The sequence below is a fragment of the Cuculus canorus genome, chromosome 32 (assembly GCF_017976375.1).
Source record: "Cuculus canorus isolate bCucCan1 chromosome 32, bCucCan1.pri, whole genome shotgun sequence".
NCBI classification, from domain to species: domain Eukaryota; kingdom Metazoa; phylum Chordata; class Aves; order Cuculiformes; family Cuculidae; genus Cuculus; species Cuculus canorus.
In genome coordinates this window covers 1,448,882-1,454,896 of record NC_071432.1, presented here as the reverse complement: position 1 = coordinate 1,454,896, position 6,015 = coordinate 1,448,882, and the positions used below count along the sequence as shown (strand labels likewise).

Here is a 6,015-nt window from a genome sequence, read left to right as displayed (position 1 = left end):
ACCCTGAACCCCAAAACCCAACACTGAGTCCCCCAAAACCCGACTCTGAACCTCCAAATCCACTCCCTGCACCCCAAAATAAAACCTAAACCTCAAAATCCTTCCCAAGGCCCAGTCCTGAACTCCAAAATCCCTCCGAGCCCCCAAAACAAACCCTGAATCCAAAAACCTGAACCCCAAATCTACCTCCTGCACCTCAAAAATCCCCTCTATTCACTCCAAAATCCACTCCTTCTAAATCAAATCCAACTTTTGTGGCCCCGAATCATCTTCTGCACCTCACAACCTCCTGAACACAAAAACCTGACCCTGAACCCCCAAAGCCACTCCCTGCACCCCAAAATCCACCCTGAACCTCAATGTCCCCCCAAACTACAGTCTGGAACCCCCAAATCCACTCCCTGAACCCCAAAGCCAACCCTGAATCTACAAACTTGAACCCCAAATCCACCTCCTGCACCCCAAAATCCTCTCTTTTCACTCCAAAATCCACTCCTTCTGACCTCTAATCCAACTTTTGTGGGCCCAAATCCTCTCCTGCACCCCGAAATCTCCTCCTGAATCCTGAAAGCTGACCCTGAAGCCTAAAACCTGACCCTGAACCCCCAAACCCGAACCCTGAACCCCAAAATCCACCCCTTGCACCCCAAAATGCACCCTAAACCCCAATCCTGAACACCCAAATCTACTCCTGCAGCGCTAAATCCACCCCTGAACCCCACAATCCACCCCCAATGTTTTGGATAGGTTTTTGGGGTCCCTGGAGCCTTTCAGGGTGCTGGGGTGGAACTTTTGAGGTCCCCTGAAGCTTTGGGGTGGATTTGGAGGATCTGGCGTGGGACTTTTGGGGTCTTCTGAGGGTTTCATAAGGGTCCCTGAGAGCTTTGGGGGGCGCTGAAGTGGGGCTTTTGAGGTCATAAAAGTTTGTGGGGGCTGGGGTGGGGCTTTTGGGGTCCCCTGAGGGTTTAGGGGGGCTGGAATAGGTTTGGGGGTTCCTGGGGGCTTGCCAAGGGGTATTGGGAGGGCGGGAGTGGAGATTTGGGGGGGACACAAAAATAGAGGCAGAGACTCAAAAAAGGACAGGGCCCCCCCAAAATTAGGACAGAGAACCTCAAAATGGGCTCAGTGACCCCAAAACCTAACCCAGAGACCCCAAAAGAAGCTTAAGGACCACCAAAAATGGATGCAGAGCCCCCCCAAAATTATCATAAACACCAAAGATGGAACCAGACACCCCAAAACAGGCAAAGACACCCCAAAAATCGTCCCAGGGACCCTAACACAAGTAGTGCCCCCCACTGCCCCCCCACCCGCGCATCTGCACAGCCCTAGAGGTCTTGTAAGGGGTCCTGGAGGTCCCTAGAAGGGTCCTGAAGGTCCATAAATGGGTCGTGGGGTTCTCTAGAGGGATCCTGGGAATCCTTTAAGGGGTTCTGGTGGTCTCTGGAGAGTTCCTGGTGGTCCTTGAAAGAGTCCTGCGGGTTCCTAAAGGGGTCCTGGGAGACCTTGAAAGGTCCTGGGGGGCTCTAGAGAGTTCTGGGGGAAGAACCAAGGGAGCCTTGTGGTTGGTGTATACCCACCAAACCCTTTCCATCATCTCCCAGCACTCCTGGCTGACCGGGGCAGTTCCACCTGGCTGGAAGCTGGCAGATGTTACACCCGTTGACAAGAAGATTTGGAGGAGAATCCAGGGAACTGCAGGCCTGTCAGTCTGACCTCTGTGGCTGAGAAGCGCAGCGGGATGCAGGTGATGGACCCCAGCACCCAGCCTGCTGTGGGGTGACGGATACCAGCTGCAACCATGCCGTGGTGCAAAGGAATCCATCTCCAAGCGTGCCACCGGATAAATGACTCCATTTCCCAGTGGGAAGGAGAGGAAGATCAAAGAAGGAGACCTTCTTAGCGACTTTGCAGTACCCAAAGGGGCTCCAGGAAAGCTGAGGAGGGACTGTTCACAATATCTTGTGGTGACAGGACGAGGGGCAGTGGGTACAAACTGGAGAGGGGCAGGTTTTTGCAATGCAGGTTTTCACTCTTCCATTTAGGCCCCACCGCGGGGCCGGCTCCAAGGACTCCAGCTCCAAGCACTGCTGCTTGTGGAATGACTCAACTCCCTGCCTCCTCTTCCAGCACACTGTGGGGTGAAGGACGACAGCTCCCAGCATGACAAGGGGAGAAGAACTCATGCTGTCAGCACGCTGCGCAGGGATGGGCTCCAACTCCAGGCACGCCATGAGACAGACTCCTAGAATCGCTTGGTTGGAAAAGGCCTTTGAGATCATCACGTGCAACTTCCAACCCAAGATATTCTACGAGCCTGTGATCTTCAAGGTCAAAGAACAGTCTGCCCATCCTCTACCCTTTCCATGACATTTCTTCTTCCTGACAAGTTCCACTTTGTGACTCTTTTTCCTCTCCCCTGACATCACGCTAGCTCTCCGTATCTTTCCATATTTGGTTTCTACTGGTATATTCCCTGTCTGCATTTGCTTCTCTCTGCACTCGGTACTTGATTGCAGGCTGCTTGAGACCTATTTCTGCACACAGCACATCATCCCCAGCCACCACCGAACCCTTATCCAGTCACAAATTGTTATAATAAAACCTGGTTTATGTGCATATATAGAAATTTCCAGAAGCTGTAATAACTTCATGCAATCCTGGCGGGCAGGAGAAATGGTAAAGGGCCTGAGGCACCCCCTTACTGTAAGGAATTGTGTCTGTGTTGCTGCAGGGATAATAGAAGGGATAGAAGGGATTTGTCCCAGAGACGCTGCAGCAGATCCTGGCCGGTACTGAAGTGTAAAGCACCCATGGTGCCCCCCTACCATAAGGGGTTTGCCCAGCGATGCTGCCAGCACGGTTCTGGCCTGAGGAGGCTCCCCTGTGTTTTCCACCCGCATCCAAGCCCTCTCCCAGGACAGGTGCTATGGGTGCTTGGGCAGAGGTCCTTTCCCAGCCGTGTTGCTGCTGCTGCTCTGTCACCTCCAGAGACAGAACTGACCTCACCGTCCCCTTCACAGTCAGACATTTTGTATTGGATTCTGAGTTTCTGACAGATCAGACCCTGTTGTGCTGATTCTTCAGCTCTCTTGCAGGGTGCCCGGCTGTAAGAGCACACTGCTGCCTGCTCGAGCCGTTCACACAGACACTCCTTAGCTGTACACTGGTGTTTTCACCTCTGGGCCAGGTTGTTGTGTGAGTTCCTGAAAGAAACTTTAGAAGAAGCCCTGAGCCTTCAGGCACCGCCCTGAGGAGATCCCCTCTCTTCATGGAAAGGCTGTTGTGGAGGCAGCTCTGTCCCACCAGTGCCCACTGCCTGTCCCTGCCTGCGGGCACAGCACTGCCACGCAGCACGGCTGTGACCAAGCTCAGAGCCCTCAGGCCTTGCAGCAAGGCAAGGGATGAGGAGGAGAGTGTGGAAGTGGAGAGAGAACAGCTCTGGGAGACCCAGCGCTGGTGCCTGGCAGTGCTGCTGTGCCGGGACTCTTTTCCCCTCCAGCCATGAACACAGGAACTGTCCCTGCAGCTCCAGAAAGGCCTTGGAGGAAAGAGAGCAGGAAACAAAAGTCATTGAATATCCCTTTATTTTGATTAAACACACAGAAAGCACAGATCCTCTTTTACACAGGTAAGCAGTAAGAAAAGTGAAGAAAAGAGATCTTAAAACAAGGGTTACAACATTATTCCAATTAAAAACCAGCAACACCACCACAAATAAAAGAAGCCAGTCTGGGTCTGCCATGAGTTGCACGGTAACTGCTATGCAGAAGATGATGAGCAGTGCATTGCTGCAGAGAACCATCCAGTTATGAGTTTCCACACGGCATCCTTGAGCTGTTGGTTCCTCAAGCTGTAGATGAGGGGGTTCAGTGCTGGGGGAACCACTGAGTACAGAAATGCCACTGTAAGGTCCAAAGGTGCAGAGGAGGTGGAGGGGGGCTTAAGGCCGGCAAATGCTCCAAAGCTGATAAACAGGGAGACCACAGCCAGGTGAGGGAGGCACGTGGAAAAGGCTTTGTGCCGTCCCTGCTCAGAGGGGATCCTCAGCACAGCCCTGAAGATCTGCACATAGGACACCACAATGAAAACAAAACAGCCAAATGTTACCATTAGACTGACCACAATAAGCCCGGCTTCCCTGAGGTAGGAGTGTGAGCAGGAGAGCTTGAGGATCTGGGGGACTTCACAGAAGAACTGGTGCAGAGCATTGCCCTGGCAGAGGGGCAGGGAAAATGTATTGGCCGTGTGCAGGAGAGCATTGAGAAACCCAGCGCCCCAGGCAGCTGCTGCCATGTGGACACAAGCTCTGCTGCCCAGGAGGGTCCCGTAGTGCAGGGGTTTGCAGATGGCAACGTAGCGGTCATAGGACATGATGGTGAGAAGAGAATACTCTGCTGAAATGAGAAAGACATAGAGAAAGACTTGGGCAACACATCCTGCATAGGAAATGGACCTTGGTGTCCCAGAGGGAATTGGCCATGGATTTGGGGACAGTGGTGGAGATGGAGCCCAGGTCGAGGAGGGAGAGGTTGAGGAGGAAGAAGTACATGGGGGTGTGGAGGTGGTGGTCACAGGCGATGGTGGCGATGATGAGGCCGTTGCCCAGGAGGGCAGCCAGGTAGATGCCCAGGAAGAGCCAGAAGTGCAAGAGCTGCAGCTCCCGTGTGTCTGCGAATGCCAGGAGGAGGAACTGGGTGATGGAGCTGCTGTTGGACATCTGCTGCCTCTGGGCATGGGGCACTGTCAGAGGAGAAAAGGACAGTGACAAGTTAGGGGAGAATTTCCTGACCGAAAACAAAGCCATTTCTCATTCTTCAACCGAACAGCATTTTCTCTCTCATGGCATCTCTTCTCCATGGGGCTTCAGGTAACATAAAGGTTCAGTAGGACAGGTTTGCATCCTGGAGGAAGCTCACAGCTTGGAAGGAAACCTCAAGGAGAGCCAAGTATCGTCATGATGAAATCTCACAGTGAAGGAGAGTCAGCTTATTCCTTAGGGAATTGACACAGACTTACAGTGCACCCAGCTCCACAGATGAGATGAAAGCTTGGACTCTCCATTCCCATGGACACAACTGCATGGGAGGAACCAGAAAAATCAGTGCCCAACCCAGACATCCCCAGAGAGACTGGCAGCAAGAATGAGAGAACAACAGCAAGAGCAAAGACGGGGAATCCAGGGAGGAACAGAGTGAGGGTCTGGCTGTGAGAGGCCAGGGCAGAGGCAGCCGGGCACGCCGACAGCGTTCCCCTTCCCCAGCTGTGCTCACCCCCTCCCAGACACCAACCTTGCCGGGCAGTTGCTCTCAGCCCCTGGGCTCTGGAGAGGGCACTGGAGCTGTGGCTGCAGAGGAGGGGGTTCAGCCTTGGAGCCCAGAGCCCTGAGGGCAGAGGCTTTGCTGGGTGGGAGAGGAGGCAGGGGGCTTGCTCAGAGGAAGGGGCTGCACTGGAGGGGATCACATGCTGTTTTCGGAAGTCTTCCTGCCACTTCTCTGATTTTAGATTCCTCTCATTCCATGACCCCATCCCTGCTGCTTGGACATTCTCTCCCTGAGAGGTGTTTCCCTGCCCCATGTCTTTTCCCTGTCAGTGCTCTCCAACCCCATCCCAACCTCTGTGCGCTCCCCTACACAAAGCTGCCTGTTTGCAGGGCACTGCCTGGCTGTGGGTTCCTGTTTGCAGGTTGAACAGGGCAGGACAGGAGAACCCTGCGGGGTCCAGCAGAGGTGATGCTGGTGCTGTCCACAGGCAGTGCAGGAGCTCCTACCAGACCTACTGGTTACTCATCCTTACAGCTCAGGAGTCTCAGTCTCTTGTTCAAGAAGGAGAGGGACCTTTTTTCCATTTCTTCCCCCAATTCCCCAAGAGCAGGTAACTGAAATGACAGATTCAGGAAAGCTCCTTATCTGTAACATAATCCCTGCCTTGCCCTTTCTTCTTGAAATGTCCCTTCAGAAATGTCCTGGGATGATCAGGAACTGTGAGCAGCTCTGACTCACCCAGGACCCTCTT

The 6,015-nt window shown here is 53.5% G+C and overlaps 2 pseudogenes; both read right to left on the bottom strand.

The window, feature by feature from the left end:
- LOC128849707 (olfactory receptor 14A16-like) overlaps positions 1–3,130 on the bottom strand; it is a 94,431-nt pseudogene extending 91,301 nt beyond the window's left edge.
- Positions 3,131–3,762: 632 nt separating this feature from the next.
- On the bottom strand, positions 3,763–4,737 carry LOC128849688 (olfactory receptor 14A16-like; annotated as a pseudogene).
- Positions 4,738–6,015: the final 1,278 nt, after the last annotated feature.